Source organism: Melanotaenia boesemani, chromosome 17, assembly GCF_017639745.1.
Source record: "Melanotaenia boesemani isolate fMelBoe1 chromosome 17, fMelBoe1.pri, whole genome shotgun sequence".
Taxonomy (NCBI): Eukaryota; Metazoa; Chordata; class Actinopteri; order Atheriniformes; family Melanotaeniidae; genus Melanotaenia; species Melanotaenia boesemani.
The window spans coordinates 6,209,789-6,231,539 of NC_055698.1; the positions used below are offsets into that span (position 1 = coordinate 6,209,789).

A 21,751-nucleotide genomic window follows, 5' to 3' on the forward strand; every position below is an offset into this window, starting at 1 on the left:
AAAGCAGTCCCGGGCGATGATGGTGGAAGTGGCCGGCAGGTGGCTGAGGGGAAGGGAGGGCAGGACGGGAGACCCGCGACGCCGGCGACTGGCCGTGCAAGTGGAGAGAAAACTGCACTTCAGGTAAGAAATAAACTGTACCTGGTCAGTTTAGATAAAGTTTATTTGGTGTTTGGCATATTTTCTTTGTGCTCGCTTACTCTTGAGCTACTAGTTACAAGCAGGCTAAAGCTAATTCTACATGCTAGCTAGTGGGCTTTTCTACCGGTGTGCAGTTTTTTGGTCGATGCTATACTTATTGTGATTTTAATGCTTTAGTAATTTTATCCATTAGGTAGCTAGGTATAGTCTTAAATAGATAAATATTTCAGTGTTTTACTTATTGGCATATAAACACACACTTTTTAGAAAATTTACTAAGAAAGATAAAGCTCAACAGAGCACAAATGTTGACCTAGTAAATGATGAGGATATATTCATCATACTTTCTCTGCACTGGCAGATTCAATTTGAATTGAATTAAATTAACATTGCCAGGAGATGTAAAGCTGCAAAAAACATGAAAGTCGCTTTGGGTTTAAAGTTACTATTTTAAAGTATTTGTCTTTATTCTTGATATGCTGTGTTTTAATCTTTTTTAATTACTAACAACGTCATTCATTATCACACTTGTATGTTTCTGTTCAATTTAAAATGTTTTTTTTTAATGAAATATTTTAGAAGGCCTTAATTTATCTGGTAAAATGTGGCCTTGAGATTGTAATCATGATATGAGGATCATGTAGATTTAACAAGAGATAATAGCATCAGTCATTGCATAATTTCTTTACTTGGTTTATGTAGTTTTTCATCAAATAATAACTTGGCCATAATATTACTGATTATTTAATGCAGGTTTTTGTGACTTAGTTATCTGGCAACAGAATAACATAATCTTAACAAATTATGTCAATATTTCTATGTTACACCAGGTTGATTCACCATCACCAGTTGAGCTGTGTGTGAGAGAGACAGAGGAGCAGGAGAGAGAGACAGAGGAGCAGGAGAGAGAGACAGAGGAGCAGGAGAGAGAGACAGAGGAGCAGGAGAGAGAGACAGAGGAGCAGGAGAGAGAGACTGAGGAGCAGGAGAGAGAGACAGAGGAGCAGGAGAGAGAGACAGAGGAGCAGGAGAGAGAGACTGAGGAGCAGGAGAGAGAGACAGAGGAGCAGGAGAGAGAGACTGAGGAGCAGGAGAGAGAGACAGAGGAGCAGGAGAGAGAGACTGAGGAGCAGGAGAGAGAGACTGAGGAGCAGAGACAGAGCCAAGGCATAGACTACTTTGCTCGGCCTGAGCCTGCTATGTTACAGGCATTCTTAGATCACCACCCACAGCAGGATACCAGCAGTGCAGTTTTGATGAGGGTGTTCACCTGTAAAGATGGCACCAGCAGGAAGTGGCTCACTTATTGCAAAGAACGCCATTTATTGTTCTGCTTTGTGTGTCTGGCATTCGCAAAGCGGACTGATACCAGCACATTTATTACAGGCATGAGTGATTGGCGACATGTACATGTGCGCACAGAGGAGCATGAAAAGAGCGCTGCACACCAGACATGTGTTGAAGCTTTTTTCTTAAGGAGCTCAAAAAGCAACATCAGCAGCTTGTTCTCTGGTAATCAGATGTCAGCTCATAGGGAACAAGTCAAAAAGAGACGCCAAGTTTTGGATCGAGTAGTGAATGTGGTCAAAGTACTTGGGAAGAGGGGGCTGAGCTATAGGCAGGTGGAGAATGAGGCCGCATACACCTTGGATGACGATAGCATTGACCATGGTAACTTTTTGGAACTGATTAGAGAACATCTAAATAACTGTATTGAAAAAAGCAGGAAGTTGCATCAGTCCAGTGGATCAAGAGGTAGAGGGTCTCTCATCACCCTACTCTCCAAAACAACCGTTGACTCGGTGATTGACACACTCGGGCACCTCATCCAAGAGAGAATTGCCAGTGACGTCCAGAAAGCTGGAATGTTTTCTGTTCAGTTAGACACAACTCAGGACATAACAGGCTATGATCAGTGTTCAGTTATCCTCAGGTATGTCACTGAGGCTGTGCAAGAGAGGCTTGTTGCTATAGTGAGGTGCGAAGCTGCAACAGGGCAGAACTTTGTGAACTTGCTCTCAGGAGTTTTGCAGCATCTGAATGTGGACAAAACCATGTGCATCGGTAATGCAACAGATGGGGCATCAAATATGCAGGGCCAATATAAAGGCTTTTCAGCACTGATGACCTCGCAGGGTCCAACTCATGTGCATGTGTGGTGCTATGCACATGTACTTAATCTTGTGCTTGCTGACACGACACAAAGTGTCATTGAAAGTGGAACACTTTTCAGTCTGGTTAATGACATCGCTGTGTTCATCAAAGAGTCCTATCAGAGGATTAATCTGTGGGAGAAACAAACCCCAGAAGAGAGGAGACACAGACGTCTGAGTCCAATAGGTGAGACTAGGTGGTGAACCAAGCATGATGCTCTCCAAAAAATCTTTGGACATTTTGGAAAACCGGAAAATGGCCTCTTCATTGATGCAGTGCTTACACTGGAGGCCATTGAAAAACGGGAAAAAGAAAAACCAGCTGTTCGTGCCAAAGCACGGGGCTATAAGGAGTGTCTCTTGAAATATGAAACTGTTTTAACAGCACAGATTTTCCTTCGAGTGTTTGAGCAAACAACCCCACTGTCCAAGTACCTCCAGTCGATGGCAATGGACATCCTCTCAGCCCATCGTATGGTGACTGCCACACAAGAGAGCCTCAAAAGCATCTCTCGGAATTTCACAATTGTGAAGACAGCTGCAGACACATTTGTGAAATGGACAAATGAGCAACTGGAGGAGAGAGAAGACAATACTGAGATGGAAGTGGAAGCTGCACTACCCGAGAAGAGCAAAGAAGAGAAAAAGCAGGGCTGGAGAGATGGCTGATGATGAGGTACCCATTAATGCTGACAAAGCATATGAGGTGAAAGTGCACAATACCATTCTGGACACAGCCATTGAGGCAATCCACAGAAGATTTGTCACACATGGTTCTCTTCTTGCTGATTTGGCATGGCTAGATCCCAGAAAGTTTGATCAGGTCAGAACTGCTTCTCTCCCTAGTAATGCACTTCAAAACCTCAGCACATGTCTCCTCAAATTTGATAGCAGGGCAACTGTAAATAACCTCCAGTCAGAACTGAAAAGTTTTGCTGGACAGTGGGACAGGCTTAAGGCATCTCATGTGGATGAGTACAAGACCAGAACAGCAGAGGATGGATCTGCAGAATGGGAACAAGAAAGTGAGATTGTGACCAAAAGCTGTGATTCGTGCAAAAATTGCCCACTGTGCTGCTATCAACTTCTCAGACGGTTCAACATGCTCTCAGATGTTTATCGTCTCCTTGGGCTTGCATACAAGTACCTGCTGACCCTCTCTCTGACTCAGGTAGCCTGTGAAAGAACATTCTCAACACTCAAATTTATTAAAAGCAGACTCAGAAGCAGCCTGTCCGCGAACAGGCTACAGATGTTTATGCTCATGGCCACTGAAAAGGACATTCTCATGTCATTGGACTCCGACATGGTCATTGATCGGGTAGCTGAGAAGAGTGAGCTGTTGAGAAAGTTGCTTTTGTAGCTTGATGAGGGAAAAAAAATGATCAAAACACTCATTATAAGGTATCAGATATTAGATTAAACTTTACTGCCATTGCATAAACATATACTGTATAAACATTGGTTGTTTCTCCAGCCTTAACCTGTCACTGTTTTATAGGATGCTGTCACTCATTTTTGGAAGCCTGCTGTGGTTTCCTCAAAGTAAGTACTGCATAGAATTGGTGATTCAACTAATTTTCTAAATACCAGTACTGTGATCACCTGAGTAAGTCCATCAAGTCTTATTCTTTCTCATCTTTCTTTCCCTGTTTTCTTTCACTATTTAAAGGGTTCCATGTTTGAGGAAATATTATGTGCTGCTGACCTGAGTTTTGCTGCTACTGGATGTCAATGCTGACTTTATTAATATGGTTTATTAATATGGTGGGTACATACTGTTTATGAAAACAGTACTCACTTTTAGTAATATCTATCTAATTTTTGCTCTACTGTGTCATATTTTGTCATACTTTTTAGGATCCAAGAATATGTTGTTCATTTGTTCAGGAGATTGAGTACACCATGCATCCTTTTGGTTCTCTCCAAGTACTGTAAGTACTGCATGGAACTGATTATTCAACTATTTCTCTGGAGTACATAGACCAGTACTGTGATCACCTGAGTAAGTCCATCAAGTGTTATTCTTTCTCACCTTTTTCTGTCTGTCTCCTATCACTTTTTGAAGGGTTCCATGTTGGAGGAAATATTCTTTGCTACTCTGCTGTTTGTGTGGAATAAATAATCTCTAAAAATATTGCTAAATCTCTCATTTATTAATAATAATATTCATCAGTAAACATATTCCATTATTCCCTTGTCTTAATTTTGGCTATGCCATTATATCTTGTTTAGATCAAGCAGCCTTTTTGTTTCTACTAAGTAGAATAACTGTCCGAGAGAATGGTGTGGTTTTAAATTTATTAGGCTTAATTGTTTTTCCATCAATACCTGGTGGGCTGGTCTGGGCTCAATATGTCCGGGCCGATTTTTTGTCCCAGTCCAGCCCTGGACACACCCATTAAATAAAAAAATAAATAAATAAACAAACAAACAAACAAAAAAATCCTAAACAAAAATAGCTTATGTATAAACCCACTGGACAACTCGGTAACTGTGTCAGCATGCAAAGTATGAAGAGTCAGGATTGAGCAGAGATGAGTGTGATCGTGCAAATATGATCACACCTCCACGGAGGCTACAGGCAGACTAGGGCGGCCCAGAGACCCAGCAGCAGTCCTGGAGCACAAACCTTATCTGGTTCCTACCTCAGATAGTTCAATAATTCCTCATTAAAAAAGATCATTCAAGCATTCAAGCAAGTTTTTCCTCATGTTTTATACTGTAGGAGTGAAAGCTGCAGCTGGTTACAAGTGTGGACTGAATGGTGGGAACAATAGGAAAATATCAGTATCCTGAGGGTAATAACTCGCATCAACATATTGGGGAAAAAGAACTTGTTCATTTTTAGAAATGTGAACTTAGTTAAAAAAAATTAATTATGAACTATGAACTGAACTGGTTCATTTAAAATGTGTGAACTGAACTTTGAACTAGTTCATGTAAAAATTTAACTTTCCCAACACTGAACTTAAAAGTGCATGCTATAGGCTACAGAGTTGCCAGATCCACTTATTGTGAGCAAGTTTGGGCTTGCTTTTTTAAGAACACCATTGCTTGTCTTATTTTTGGATATTTAAGATGGGGTGTGTGTTAGGCTTGTTTTCATAGATCAGGTTACTTGTTTCTGTTGCAAAATCTGGGAACGCAAACTTTAACAGAGTTTGGTAGGAAACAGGAAGATTTTGGAAAGAAAAAAAAACAAGGAGAAAGGGATAAACTTGGGCTAGTTAAAGCTCCATATTTGCACTGAAATGTTGGTAAAGTTTTGTTTTGATTTTATACAATAATCCATTTTTAGTGTCATGTCAATGTGCTGATTAGCCAACAGTATGCTTTGTTAAATTTGAGATAATTTTATTTAAGGCCATGGATGTACTGCCATAGTCAGCCAATGTAAACAATGATTTTGGGAGATATATATATATATATATATATACTGTTCAGTAATAACTACTAACACTGCAATCAGTTATGAAAGAGCACTCTTAACATAAATTTCTCCCCTCACATTCTCTCAGTTGTTGCCATAATACCATAAATTGGAGCATGACTTTCTTTAAAATGATGTGAAAAATCCATAACTGTGAGACCAAAGTAACACTGGATCAAAAAGAAATGTCTTGATTAAGCTGAGGTTTGAGACCTTGAAGCAGTTTTAGATGCCTAAAAAGACGCTTCTTACTCCCACTGCTCAGGGAGCAGGCCATGACGAGTTTTACCGTTCTGAGAGAGGACCTGATGAGGCTCAGAGGACTCTGAAGAGCAAAGACTTACTATATTTTTCCTTAACAGACTTGCTTGCACAGATGATATTCCCCTTGTGAGGGATTTGTTTTGCTTTCACTTCTATTTCTTCTCCCTGACTTTATTCTCCTTTATTCTCCATTATTGTGTGAATGCTTTAAGACCATTAGGCATCCAAAGCATTTGGGCTCCTTATTTTTCAATGCATGTTGCTTAGAAAAGTTTACTCATAAAGGTTTCTGTCGAAGATGTGAAATGTCATGAGTGGTATGTGGAAGATGTCATGATCTGAGCTCCTACCCACGCAGTAGGAAAAATCTCAGGCTTGCAGTTTATAGAAAGATGCGCTGAAAGAAGTTTATTTTTTTGGTTGTGAACTTTGCTCTGCAGGGGAGGGAAAAGCAGCAGCTCTGTTTTGCATTTGTTGAATATAATCTGTATTTTCCCTGGTGTCGTGTTATGTTCCTACTGACACTGCAGCAAGGGTTCTGATTAGAACTAGCAGGAGAGATCACATTTCTCCAGTTTTAGTCTCTTCATTGGCTCCCTGTGTAAAATCTGGGATAGAATTTAAAATTCTCCTCACATACAAAGCTCTCTATGACCAATCTCCATTGTATATCAAATATCTCATAGTTCCATATTTTCCCAACAGAGCACTTCGCTCTCAGTTTGCAGGTTTAGTTGTGGTTCCAAGAATCTCTAAGAGTAAATTGGGAGGCAGAGCCTTCAACTTTCAGGCCCCTCTCTTATGGGACCAACTCCCAAAATGGGTATGGGAGGCAGACTCCCTCTTTAACTTTAAAATTAGGCTTAAATGCTTAAATCCTCCTTTTCTTTATCAATCTTATAGTCAGGGCTGGTTTAGCCATCCCTTAGTTATGATGCCATAGGTTTAGACTGCTGAGGGATGTGCCAGGATGCGCATAGGTTTTTCTTTCCTGTTAAAAGGGAAAATTTCCTTTCCACCATCGCCATGCTTAGGATGGGTGATTGATTCAAAGTCAGGATGTGATGTCCATTTGTTATGAATTGGCTTGAATTAATTGTATTTAAAGTGCCCTGAGATGACTTCGTTGTGAACTGGCACTATACAAATAAAGCTGAATTGAAATGAATTAAATTAAGAAAGAGGAAGAGAAAAGACCGGATTATTACGTCTGTCAATCGTGTTCTGTTGTAACAGACTTAACTGTTTGACATTGGCAGAGAATATCTGGCAAGTTTTTCATGGGTCCAACTACATACTCAACTTTTAAACAGGCTTTTCAACAGTATCAGTTATTATCAAGAAGCACTGTACCACAAATGTTCTTACTTTTTGTGCCAAGTTCATATATATATATATATATATATATATGTATATATATATATATATATATATATTGATATGCAATGTATATGCAGAAAAATGTCATGTGAGGAACTGGTGAAATACTTTTGTGAAGTACAATGTAAAATGTATATTCCCATGACCCACCAAGTCATTTCTTTAGTTAAAATTATGATGTTTTGTCTTTAGTGGATTATTTCTTTACTGTTACCATTTTTCTTGGCAATAAATCTTGTACCAGGGGTGTCCAAAGTCAATCCTCAGGAGCCACTGTCCTGCAGGTTTTGGATGTTTCCTGCTGCAGCACACCTTAATCCAGTTTTTCTTTTTGTTTTTGTTTTTTGGCATTTGGCGAAAACAAATCGGTGCATTACTGCTACCAAGTGGTCTGGACTGTGTACCAGAGTGTTTCCAAGAACCCAAGTTCTCAAAACATTAGTTTGTCTGCTACATTTTCCCATCCGATGCAACATCTCTTGCCTGATTACTGCCCCACGCCTGTTCTCAATCAATAAATCGTTTAAATAGGACTTGCCTGACAAAGTAAGACCATCATGCCGAGGTCCAATGAAATTCAGGAACAAATGAGAAAGAAGGTAATTGAGATCTATCAGCCTGGAAAAGGTTATAATCATTTCTAAAGCTTTGGGACTCCAGCAAACCACAGTGAGAGCTAGGGCTGGGTGAAAAAAAGCAATTTATCGATTTTAATAATGAAAAAAATCCAATATCAATTCATAAAACTTGGCGATCTATTTTTTTGTAAATGTCCTCATTTTCGGTAATGTGACCCTACTTACCAAAGCTTGGTGAGATCCAGTACACACAACTGGTTTCCTGTGTTGCCTTGATCCAAAATCAGCCTCTCTTGCCAAGATAATGTGAAGTTCAGAAGTTTTCATTCACCAGTATGGATTACGTTCATCTATAAAGTCTTTTGCAGCGTATTAGCAACTAACAATAAGACAGCGGCACTCATATTAGCAGCTAATATTAACGGTGCTGTCACCTTCAACAACAAAGTGATGTCACCACGCATGTAGTTTAAATTAATCCAATATGGGCATTTAAAGTCACATTTCCTCTAGAACAAGTTTACACTTTGTCCTTTTATCAAACAGTAAACAATCTTATGCTATTTATCTTGTTTACATAACAGCATGTCATAGCTGCTCTCTGTGCCCATGGCAGTGAGCACACACACACACACACACACACACACCCACACACGCACACACACACACACACACACACAGGTTTCTGTCAGAGGACAGAGTGCACACGTTGGAAAACATGTCAACCTGACCGTGACAACCGTGTTACACCCATAGACTGTATATAAAAGATGGATGAAGCCGCCGTGATGTCACCCGTAGGTTTCTGAAGAGCTGAACTGAAGCTCATTGGCGGGTTCCTACCGTCGTCATCACACGTGTTGTCATTCCCAGAAAATCAAAAAATGGGCAAAGAGGTGGAGCTGAGAGGGGGACTGTGAAGGTGGGGGTGGATGATTGACGGCCATCAAACTCTGAGCTACCTGTAGCTGAGAGCTAACTGAGCTAACCCGGAACTAACGGTAGTTACCCAGCTAATGGAGGTAGGCGGGCTAAAGCTAAGGTGCATTGTTAGCCTAGGCTGAAAGCCACGGTTGTGCTGCACTCTCCCTTCTTGCCGCGGATATTGGATACTGGTCAATCAAAAGGACACGCCCCTAATTATGCCAAATTTCAAAATTAAATAACATCTAAAGAGGTGAGTTAGAAAAAATTCACCCCTTCACAGTTGTCATGAAGGTAAACTTGACCTGTTAATCCTAAAATGGTTTTTTGTACCAGGATTTAAACATGTTTATTTCTGCTGTGGAGTTGGTCTTTTTAACATAGGAGTCTATGGGAATTTGCTCTGTTTTGGAGTCCCTAGCGGATGAGTGGTGTACTGCAATTTTTTGCACTTCGCAACAGGCTTTACTTTTTACCGACGGAGGTTGCCACTGGGTTACGCCGTCACGGTCATCACGGCAACGCGCACAGCTGAACAAGTTGAATCTACCATCACTGAAGGAATTTCAATTGAGTTGTATTATGGCTTTAAATGGATCCAGCATTCTTTGTAGGTGTTATTAACATCAACTCGTTATCTGAGATATGAACTTTACTTTTTGTTTCTGTCCTGTGGGTTTTTCTTTTTTTGTTTTCATTACAGCATTTCTGGCTCTGAATCTGGGGAAACACTGTATCATTATGGTATTTCAGAAATGTATGTAGATGTGTCAGATCAGATTACTACAGTAATCTGATTACTCCTAGATAACTGATTATTTTGATTATCAGGTAAATCCGCTCAGTGTTTAAAAAAACAAAAGCAAACAAAAAAAAAGAAACTTATCTAAGAATGTCTTTATTATTCAAGAAAAATAGGTGGTGTTTCATAATTAGCTGTAAAAGAATCAGTATCAAATGGGATTGGATTTAATACAAATTTAATCAAAATAGGCTGTTGTGAATCTAATCAAATTGATTCAGGCAATTATTGATGACATCCAGCCCTAGCGAGAGCCATTATTGGCAAAAGCATGGAACAGTAGTTAACCTTCCCAGGAGTGGCCGATCAACCAAAATTACCCCAAGAGCACAACGGCGACTCATCTAAGAGGTCACAAAAGATCCCACAACAACATCCAATACAGACCTCACTTGCCTCAGTTAAGGTCAGTGTTTATGACTCCACCTTAAGAAAGAGACTGGGCAAAAATGGCCTTCTGGCAAAGTACCAAAACAGAAACCACTGCTGACCTAAAAAAATATTATATATATATTCCCATTTATATATAACCCCATTTATATGCAATGTAAATCCAAAAAAATCTAATGAGTTCAGGAACTAATTAAATAATTATGTAAAATGTATATTCCACATTTCCTCGGCTGAACCTTTATTACATGACTGTCAAAAGTTTAATTACAAAAGGAGATTAAACGACTTCATGATTATCAAATATTAATGCGTCTGGTGTGATCATTTCTCTTGGACTTAATATTTTTTAGTAGCAGGCTGACTCGTGTGAGATATTTTGACTCATATTATTGTCTGCAGGAGACTTGACCTCGATGAGAAACCAGGGATAAACCACTAAAATTAAAGCTTTTGTCTTTCAAGTTATTCTCCGTTAAAATGTCTGTACGTTTTAACAGAGATATTCTCTGAAGCACATAACATCACTGCTTACGTCCACCTCTCACAGCATCAGACACAGTTTGGACAGCAGTGAAATGTACTCCAGTGCCTACTCAGTGTCCCATGACGACATATAGAGTTACTGTAAGCGATATTGTTGAATAGACCAGAAACTGATACACACTTGTCTCTTATTTCTAGGCGGCACACAAAAAGCGTTCACTTTTACTTTTCTGAGCACCCTGCACTTTGAGGCTACGACTGCTAAGAATGGCACACAGGTGCTAAATTTAGCTGAAAGATGGTGGTAAGCCATCTTCAGGACAGGGAACAGAAGATGGCCTGTGTGTGGAGTGGGGGGGGGGGGGGGGGGGGGGGGGGGGGATTAAGGCATTAAACATTTTCCCATGAATCATTCATGAAGAGTGGAATTACATTCATGCTAATTACTGTTGTTCAGCAGTGTTATTAATTTTATTTTAGATTGGAGTCATGACTTTCTGCTTAGAATGATGTGACTATATATCATTTTCTGTTGCATGCTGAACTTCTTCTTGTGCAGCTAACTAATTTATCTAATTGAAAGGAAAAATTGGAGATGCTGCATGAATGACAGGACTTCACTTCCAATCTTTGTGTTCTGTTTTTGTCTCATCAAGATTTAATTACGGGATTTCCATTTTATGGAAATGTGCTTATTCTCTTTAGCAAACCTGCCTCTGTCTCAGAGTCTAAGAGTCTAAGAGAGTAAAAATATATATATATATATATATATATATACATATATATATATATATATATATATATAGGCCACTGTGAACAAAGTGGTGGATAAAAAAACCAAAATAGCTAATGCTGTGCATGGAAAGGAAACAAGTTATTTAACGAGTATTTAGTGTATTTTGTTTAGATAAGAGTTTATACGCTATATAATTGAGTTATGTGATGGTATAGAGCTTTATACATTATCCAAGAAAGATCTAATACTGATCGGGTTCCTTAATATCTTGAAAGATCTGGTGCCTCAAATGAACGACATGGTCAAGCAGATGAATGAATGAAAAACTTGGAAGCCTATAACTTCATGTGTGAAAGCAGTTGTAATTTAGAACAAGTCCTGGCAAATCCTGCTTTATTTCTGCTTTAGTATGTTTTGATGTTTTATAGTATTGATATTGTGTATTTAGTGTTGCTCTTTGTTACTCTTACTCTTTCAAAAAAAAAAAAAAAAGTCTTGATATTGTGGTCCTGAAACTGCAGCCTCCAGTACTGCAGAAATCCCGCACTACAAACACACTCTGCCTTACAATGAGCAAGGTGGATCACCACTTTATGCTTAAAAACTAATTAATGAGGCAAATGTGACATCACATGAATACAACATGTATGTAAGTAGAAATAACTTTTCTCACCCAAGTTTTAAAATCTCCAAATGGCTGCTGCCAACAGTTTTGGGAAAACAAGTGAATATTGTCATCAGCTGCTGGTGCAGATTCTCTGTCATCCAGGTCATAGTAACCCTAAAAAGCTTGAATCAAAGAAAACCGGACTTCTTTTTGCTTCTTCAAATAAATAAGTCTCTCTTGTCTCTTGTTTTGGAAGAGAGGCAAAACGTTTTCAAGAGACGATTCAGCTCTTAGGACTGCCTTCTGCGGGTCTCTGTGGGACTTACCACCGAATCCGTGGACCACTGACATTTACATCTGGCCAGGAATCGGGATTCACTATGAAAATTAACCAAGCCATGCCAGAAAGTATATAAAAAACTTGGATGTCTGGTTGTGCTTCAATATGTGAGCGAAATCAAAGCGATATGTGGCGAATGATTGTTTTCACTGGCTGAAAATGGGTATGTACTGGAAGTTTATTTTATTCAGTTTTCGTCATAAGATCTATAAATGGGAGATGTTAAATAGCTTTCAAAATAACACTAATGTGATAGACTTAATGTGACAGTCACACTAGTGTTCCCTATAAGGCTGCTCTGTTTTTGGGTCTAGATTCCAGCTGTCTCTACAAAATGCATGAATCCACTGGCTTTCTTTTTCCTTTCTGGAACTTTGTTTGTTATGTTGGGTCGGTCATTTGCACAACAATTGCACTTCCCCATTTCAGATTTAATTTCTGTGTGTTTATGCTGGTTTATGATCATTAAGTGTGTAAATCAAGTGTGTTTTTCAACACTTGATTATTTACCTACAGTTTACTTTTTAATTTTGCTTATTGGTTTAAGCCGTTTTTATTTAGATTCAGAATTTTTATCTCCATATTTATCTATTATTTCTTAATATTTCTTATTATATCTTTTTCCATGTATTTTTCCTAAAGAAAATTGTGTATTTACAAAACCATGTATTATTTTCTTTAATTTAATATGTAGAAATTTCATATTGTTTAAACTGATAACTTACTTAAATTGTTAAAGATGTATTTATTTTTTCTTGACATTTTCTCCCCATTTTTTTCCCCAATCACATTTATTTTTGTTTGCATTTATTTCTTATATTAAATTTAAATGAGGGTAATGTAATTTAAAATGTCTTCCAACCCTTTTGTTGGGCAGACTAAACCTTGAAAGCAGTAATTAAATGTGATGACTCTGTGCCTGTCGGTTTTACGTCTCTGTGACCATTTAAAGGAAATAACCTCCTTTTTGTATTTACAAAATAGCTGCAGTGTGGTGCAACTCGCCTTTAAAAGGATTTTGGCAGAACCAAAGGGAAACACACACAAGGCGTTCCCCCCAGTCGATATACAGCTGGCTCATATTTAGCACCTCGACACAATGGTGTTATTGATCTTTTGAAACAGGAATAGAGCAAATGAACCTATTTCCCTAAAATGTTAAACTATTACTATATTAAACTATGGCTTGGACTTCTTTAAATCAATTCTGCACACCCTCCTAATGACAAAAAAGCAAATCTAAATGCACATTTTGTTAAATTTTGCTGCTAAAACATTAGAAAAACAAAAGGCCACCCTGCATAGAGTACGAAGTAGGGACATACTGTATTTATCTGTTTGAAGAGAACTTGTTCTAATCTCACATTCAGTTGTTTGTGTATAGAAGCTCAGTAAAAACAGATGGCAGTTTATAATGCATTTTTAATGTTTTCTTCATCTGCTTTTGTAAGCGGTGAGGTCAGCAGCAGATATTTAGGTCTGATAAATGATAAAATCTTGGGAAGCTTTTAGTGTGCAATATAGCTAGACAGCAAGTCTAGAGAGACAGAGAATGGCAGAAAGAGAGACAGCGAGAGAGAGAGATGTTGATGAAGAGAGGAAGGCGAGGGAGTCGGAGGGAGATGTGGAGTAGTGGTTAGCAGTATGCAGCTGGGGCCGGCTGTGCTGAATGGGCAGCAGCCAGGCTGATGGATTACACCGGCTCTCTCCTGGGTAAACGGACACCACCACCCCCTCCCCTTTTAACAATGTCTCAGCCTGTATCGTCATTGAAATGTCTCCAAAGATGGAGGTGAACATGCAGCTGAGCCACTTAATCTGAGAGGCTACCTTTTCTGCCACAAGCAGTTGTATTTGAGAGACCCCTGCAAGAGATCTTTTCTAAACAAGTCTGATATCATTTTCGTAGAAATGTCTGCAAATACCAATATCGTACGCGAGCCGGGAGCCGGGCTGGAAAACAAGACAATCCAGTCGTTCATTGATTCAGTCAAGACTAATTGCCAGGAAAAAAGCCCATATTGTTTTCATTCTTATCTCCTTCTTGTCATTTTCTGTGCAGCCATGAGTGCAGTGGCTTCTCGGCCGCAGCCTGGCATGCGGTTTTACAGGTTATGACACCAGGGATCACCACTGCCTCTCTCAGTGTGACCGAAGCACTGGAGAGCCTGGTGATAGCTACGCAAGCAGCTTCAATGAGGACTGTATCTGAAACATTGCACTGCTTAAGAGTGTACTTCAACTAAATAAATAATGAGTAATGGGAATGTACAAGAGCAAAGCAGTGCAAATTACACCCCCCACCCCCACTAAACACACTCGCACGCACTTTCACATTTCCTCTCTTAAGTGTGTGTCGAGGAGCCGTCCTCATGTTTCACAGGTACAAACTGAGTCCACAGTAAAGCCCTTGACATTTTCCAAACAACTTGATCAAGCTTTGCAGCCAGGAAGTCCCACAGTCGTGGCCCTGTCTGAAACACTTTCCTGAGCTGAGATGCAGAGTAACAAATTACAGGAACAACAACTCAGTCACCAACACCTCAGTCTTTGTTTGAGGTTTAATACTGAAATTATACCAATACCTGGTTCAAAAATAGTCTAAAATTAGGCCATAATGAAAAACTCTCCCATTTAAATAACAGAACAACAAATGTTTATTAATTAACCATTTGAAAAACCATTGGAACCTCTAGTCACCCTTCCTGAGTCTGGTTTTGCTGGTTTTCCTTCCTGTTAAAGGGCAGTTTTTTTCTCTCCACTGCCGCCCACCACTACATGCTCGGGAAGGGAACTGAATTGAAAAGATTTGATGCAATCCGTGGGCTTCCTTAAAGGTCCCATATTATACACTTTATTCCCAATCTGAGACCATTCATTAATATCTAAATGAAATATTTCCGCCATGGTATGGACAAATCGACCCTCAGTTTGAGTGCAGCGGCTTCTCTTCACCTCCCTCTTTTTAGCAGCTTCAGAAATGTGCCGTTTATGGTGGGCGGAACCCTGGTGGAGCAGCTCAGCTGTTGGCTCCGCCCATCGCATCGCCCGTCATGAGGTGATTGACAGGTTAGGCCTTAGCGGTTACTAGACGCTGATTACAGCGTAGTGAAGGATAAACAAACGCCGGAACACCGGAACCCATTCCTGAAGAAGTTCGAGCAAGAAGACTAACAGGACGTTAGTGAAAGGTTAGTGTGACTTTTACTCGTCCAGCCAGTAAAATTTCAGCCATTCCATTAGTCCCTGTCTTGAATTTTTTCCCCCTCTTTTGTAACTATGTTCATGGATGATGCCCGTTCATGCCGCTCTCGTGAACAGCAGCGTTATGGCAACTGGTAGAGACGCTGTCGTTCTCCCTTACCAGTTTGAGCCAGAGTCGGACCCAGAAGGAGAGATATCTGAGGAGGGTCAAACTCTGCGGCTGCAGCAGGGAGTTTCTGCATGGTTAGTTGTAAATATTGTCTCTAAATATGTTGTCAAGTTTTTTTCATATTTGGTACAATGTAGCTAACGGCAGCTTTTTACTGTCACAAACACATACTGTGTCACTTTCTGAAAGTTTTTCAATATATTGTGGATAGGTGCACCTGTGGAAACTGTGAAACCATGCCAACAGAAGCTGAATGTGTTTGTTGCTTGGAGATCCCACAGGTAAGAACGCCAATACTAATATGAGAGCTAACTCGTGTAGTTATGCTAATAGTTCGACTTACAAATTACAATATCACTATTTTCTGTAGGTCACCAGGCGGCTACAGGAGGTTGATGAAGACCTTACATGTATGGTAGACCATCCAGGGTTTGAGCCGGTCTGCCTAAACATATACTCCCTGCAGAATGCCAGCCAAATATACAGAGCTGACTATGGTCGTTTGCAGCTCAGAGGCATACACCGAAACAGTCCTCTTTGAAATGCTGGCCACAGACATGCAAAACCTTTGGAAGTTTTCCGGGTACATTTCCTCCAAAAATAAAATTAATCCACTCAGTCCTCGTGGGTTCAGTGGATGGAAGTAAAAAAACGTTTTCGTGTTTATTTATGCAGCCACAAACAGAACAGTGCTTCTGTCGCTTAGCCATGTCCGCTAACGAGGGTTGCCGAAGAGGGAAAAACACTGGGTGCTAGGTGATTTTTAGAGGGCGGGCTTTGAGAGCCGGTAGACGGGTCCATCGCTCTGTGGGGAGTGGTTATTGTCCCTTATGACGTCATAACGTACACGCTTTCAAACAAGCTAATTTCAGCGCTTACTTCCATAGAGGTGGAGCAGGGGGGAGAGAGAGCGCCTGAAAGAGTTTCACACTTACGGGTCTCCTACACATGCGGGGGGACCAGTATGACTGTTCCAAAACCATTAAAAAGTGAATTTTGCATAATATGGGACCTTTAACAAGACAAATATATATATATATATATATATATATATATATATATATATATATATATATATATATATATATATATTCAGAATTTGTTTATATGGGGTTATAAAGGGATATAAAAGAAAAACTGGACTAATGTGAATCATATAGTTGATTTGTTTTAATTGGATTATAACTAGACTACATTATTTGAATTTAAATGGACTGTCTGCTTTAACAGTGCACAGTGTGTTGTGAATTGGTGCTATACGAATATAACTAAACTGAATTAAAAGGGATTGAAATAAAGGACTGAGAAAGAAAAAGACATTTTTTGTCATTTGAAATTTTTAATTTGAAAATGAATTAAAGTTCTATTATTACCATATTAAGTACCATTATTTTTTAATAGATAACCATTCGTATTGCTACTGGAGACAACCATTTAGGTACCTTCAACGTATCATTGCTGTCTTTAGACGTTATGTTACAGTTTTTCCAAATTGGTCAGACACATTTCAGCAGCTTCTCTACTTTTGTCCAGACTGTGAACACGAAACCCAATTTTCAAGCTACATTCACAAAACCTCAGACTCTTCTTGAAAAACCAAACTCTCACCTCAAAACAGTTTAATTTGTGCCCAAAACTAAACTATGTTGTCAGATCTCGCCCCGAGTCAATCAAAATTAAAAATACAACTGAGCAGTCACAACATCGAAAACTAGAAAACAAAATGCTCACGACATGAAGCTGTAGAAATAAATGTTTATTGTTCACAGTAGGCTAAATGGCTTATGTTAAGAGCAAAACAAAAACCTGCCCATCTCGAGGTTATAGTACCATAGACTAAAGATAAATATGCTGACAGAGAACATCAAATGAAAATTCCACAAGTGAAAACATACTATATATATATATATATATATTTATATATATATATATATATATATATATATATATATATATATATATATACAGTGTTGGGAGTAACGAGTTACAATAATATTACTTTTTTGCGTAACAAAGTAAAGTAGTGCGTTACAAATATAACATTGGTAAGGAAATTACTTTACTGGACTACAGTAACACATTTTTCTGTGTTATTCAAGCCATGCTCATCCTTAGGCAACACAGGTGCATCACAATGAAAATGTGTTGGCAGGTTGTGTCTAAACACATGAAAAGTTCTTATGATTTGGCCAAAACAGTGACTGATTCAACCAGTGGGCTCAGGCAATTGAGCGTTTTGTTTTGGGGTCAGTGTTTTCGCAATTGAGAAAAAGAGTAATTAAACAGTTGGTAGCCAGGTGGTGCAGCTGCAGTTAGTAAACAGCAAACATGGAGGGAAGCGAGACAACAGGCAGAGAAGAGATATTCAATGTGTGCAAGTTTTGTAAGTGTTTCGTATAACATTGTAAAATTACATACAGAACTCTTTTTAGTAAAAGGACCTAAGAAAAGGACTGTGAATTTTGTATTACCTCACTATGGCGGAGTTCATGTAGCGGCGTTGGCTAGTCTGTCTGTGTGTCTGTCTGTTAGCAACATAACTCAAAACGATATGGATGGATTTTGATTAAATATTCAGGAAATGTCAGAAATGGAATAAGAAATAAGTGATTAGATTTTGAGCATGATCCAGATCACTGCCTGGATCCAGGAATTTTTTAGAGGATGCTTTACTTTGGGAAGATAAGAGATCATTTTTACATTAGCGCTTTTAACTAGACCAAACTAATGCCCACAATCATTCATAATAATTTTTAAAAAGAAGCAAGACTCTGTGTTGGGGTAGGTCTGTGCTTCTAGTTTGTCTTTTCTTTGGCGAAAAAGAAATTCTTCAAATAAATGTATTGTATAGGCAGCGAATGAAAATGAGATTAAAAACAAATGTAATGAAAAACAAAATGTCTATCATTTAGTGTGTATTAGGAATAAAATAAAATAAATCTTAAGATGAATTTATTGGTATTAGTTTATCAAGTTTCAAATACATTCGTCACAGGTAAAAAGAGTGGACAAACTATATGTGATGTTATTTAATAACCAGATGTGGCCTTGTAAATTCTTTGTATTGTGTTGAATAGTTTTGAATTGCATCACGAATTGAACCAAATCACATTGAATAAAGTCAAATCATTGTCAAATCATTAACGAATTGCATCACATCGTCAAGAGGGGTGAATTGTATTGCATTGTATGGGCAGGGGCCTTCACTGTATCTTTAATGCATCGTATGGCTAGCAGTGTATGGAGATGTGTTTTGAAACAGCCTCAGTAGTGGGGATTCACATCCCTACTAGGCACTGGCCATTTTGGAATCACATCATGGCTAATTCTGCAAAGAAATGCAAGAGGACATGGGGAAAAATGTTTTACTGGATGGAGAGATCAGAGAATGTAAGGCGGAAGCTGAATTAGCTGTCGTTAGGGGGCAAGAAAAGTTAGAAAATCTGACAAAATTCAGTAGTTCAGCTTTAAGGACTGTTTTTAATTTAAAAACCTCAATAAATCCATTAGTAAACAGAACATGTATCAAACTCTATATGAAACGATTTAAAAAAAAAAAAAAAATATGATGTGTTTGGTGTTATAGCCTCCTGACTACCAGTAGTATAAATTTGTTCTCTGTGGAGGACATTTGTAAAGCTGAATATCTCCATCCCCCTTTCACGCTATTAAACCCACTCATTTTGTTCTCTAAAAAGGACATCCAGGGCTTTTGAATGGTACCACATTTATAGGGGTGGGGCTTTGGGAACATCCTGTTTTTCCTCAAGGAAAATGGCATTCATTACCACAATCACATTTCATAAAAAGAGGAAAGGTAAGTGCATAACTTCTTTTTGTGCAAATGTAGTCCTGAAGTATTATTGTAATATTTCTTTATGATATCTCTTGAGAACACATTAAACCATTTTCTAAATGAATATAACAACATTTTACCACAACATTTAAGAGTTTGAGAATTGTCTTTTGTAGTGGACATTTGTAGCTATTTCCTGAATTTTGTTCTGTATTTTTCAATTAAGAAGAACGAGTTTCATTGTCAGAGTTTTCTCATTACCCTTCAAACAGTCGGGGAAATAAAAAAAATATCGATTAAACAATTTTTTTTTCCTGGTAGTCAGGAGGATAGGACTGAATCCAGAAGCATTCATATCAAAGCTGTAAAAATGATTATATATTTTTAATGAAATTATTTTTAAATAAATGTCCATTACACTGAACGTCACCTATTAACTGTTTCTCACTTTAACCATAGTGACAAAGCTTCATGTTATGGTAATGATTAAATTCACTCAGGGATCGAGTGAAACTGTGAAGGTGTAACTAACAACCTTTAATCCATTTAATTTGCTTGTGACTTCTTTTATTAATGATTATCTTTAAACAATCCATCTATGAATGCCTCTTTAAATATGTGTACACACATCCACAAACTGGCCAGGTGCTTTAAACAAACAGGAAGTACCACATCTTAGGTCAAATTTATTCCTGTATCGGGCAAATGCAAGTCCATTTTAACACTGTTTTGGCAATGTTTTTAGAATGTCTTGAGGGAGAGATCAGGCCCTGATGTGAGCTGGTTGATGCTAAGCAGGAAGCGTTTGGTGGCCTTTTAGAGCTTGCTGAAAGAAAACAGCTGCCCTCTACAAACAGAGGGCTCAATGTCAACATAAATCTTTGTAAATTTTCTTGTCTCTCCAGTAGAGATAAAACACGTCTGTGCTAGTTCAACATATTTTCATATATATTAATATATGAATATATTTTAAGCAATATTTTAATACTGGATAGTTTTAACAGCTTCTCAATCATTACTAAAATTAGACTATTAACTTGCTAGACCTAGACCTCAAAAATGACCTAAAAGCTCCAAAACAAGCAGATTTTTAACTTGACTTTATCCAAGTTACACACCACACATTTGGATATCAGTGTCTTCCTCATCAAAATGGAATAAGAACCGTTTTTTTTAACCATTTAACCCTGTTTGACCCTCAACAATAAAAAACAAAAAACAAAAAACAAAAAACAGAAAATACAAACCTGACCACCTCCTCTAGTGATAAAATTAGACAACAGTGTTTTCAGCTATTGCTAAAAGTTTTGCTATACAAATAATGATAAATACTTAACCTTTTTGGGCTACACACAGTACATGTTATTTAAGATGTGATTTATATTATAATAAATCCAGATGTGACATGGCCGTTTTCAGGATAGAAAAATCATCTCTTTCAGTGCAATTTACTCAGGCATAGTAACAGACACAACATAACTGACACTGGGAATTGATTCTCTGAGGTCTCTTAAGGTCCATATACACTAAGAACTTGCATGTGAACCTTATTATTGTGGAAGAAGTCTTTATTTATTTATCTAAATTGGTTTATTTTAGGCCTTTTTTTTCTGAAAATAAGGCATGTTGTAAGAGAACTCAAACTTTACCAAGTTTTTACAAAATGATAAATAATTCTTCTTTGCTTAACTTTTTTCAAATTCTACCTCAGCAATATGTACTGTGACCCAGCAGACATCAATAATGATTAATCTGCACTCTTACTTTTTTTAAACAGGCCTTGCTACTTTCATAGCACAATCTTCAGCAGGTCACCATACAGCGTCAGTCTCTCTGGTACACGGCCGAGCTTTTAAAAGCAGAAGAAGACGTGAGCAGAGCCTCGCTATATTCTCTGCCTGTTCTAAAGTGATTAAATCAATTGTGAGTGCTTAGCCTTGCTTCAGGCTCTTGCTGTAGGAGTGATAGAGCTGGCCTGTGGATTCTGTGTTCGCTGAGTCACCCACCGTGCGGTGCCAAGCACTCAACAGATCCCTGGGAAGCACATCAAACCTGGGATTTTATGAAAGAGGATACCACAAAAGGGAGCCAACTTTGTGACATGACCAACTGGAAGTAAATGAGAAAAAGCATCAACAAGAATATGAGCCTTTGTGAGGCTCATTGTGCTTGGTCAAAGCCTGAAGATTATGGGGGTCTAGTCCAGCCTGAGGTCACATGTCGCTTGCAGGCTTGTAGTTGCGAGGCTTCGACGATTAATCATCCTACATGGAGCTTAACAAGGAGATCAGTTCCCCATCTTTATTAAAGATATTGAATTACAGAGTGATTTTCATTTGTGCAGTGGA

General features: G+C 38.5%; 1 protein-coding gene and 1 long non-coding RNA gene across 4 annotated transcripts in view; one reads left to right on the top strand and one right to left on the bottom strand.

Annotated features, from left to right (window-relative positions):
* Window positions 1–21,751, bottom strand: part of khdrbs3 (KH domain containing, RNA binding, signal transduction associated 3) — a 165,628-nt gene that overhangs the window by 113,901 nt on the left and 29,976 nt on the right. The gene's annotated exons all lie outside the window — the stretch shown is intronic.
* Window positions 46–4,431, top strand: LOC121657083. The gene is made up of 4 exons (XR_006013513.1): window positions 46–123; window positions 3,796–3,839; window positions 3,967–4,061; window positions 4,155–4,431. It is a non-coding gene; the product is annotated as an uncharacterized LOC121657083 (long non-coding RNA).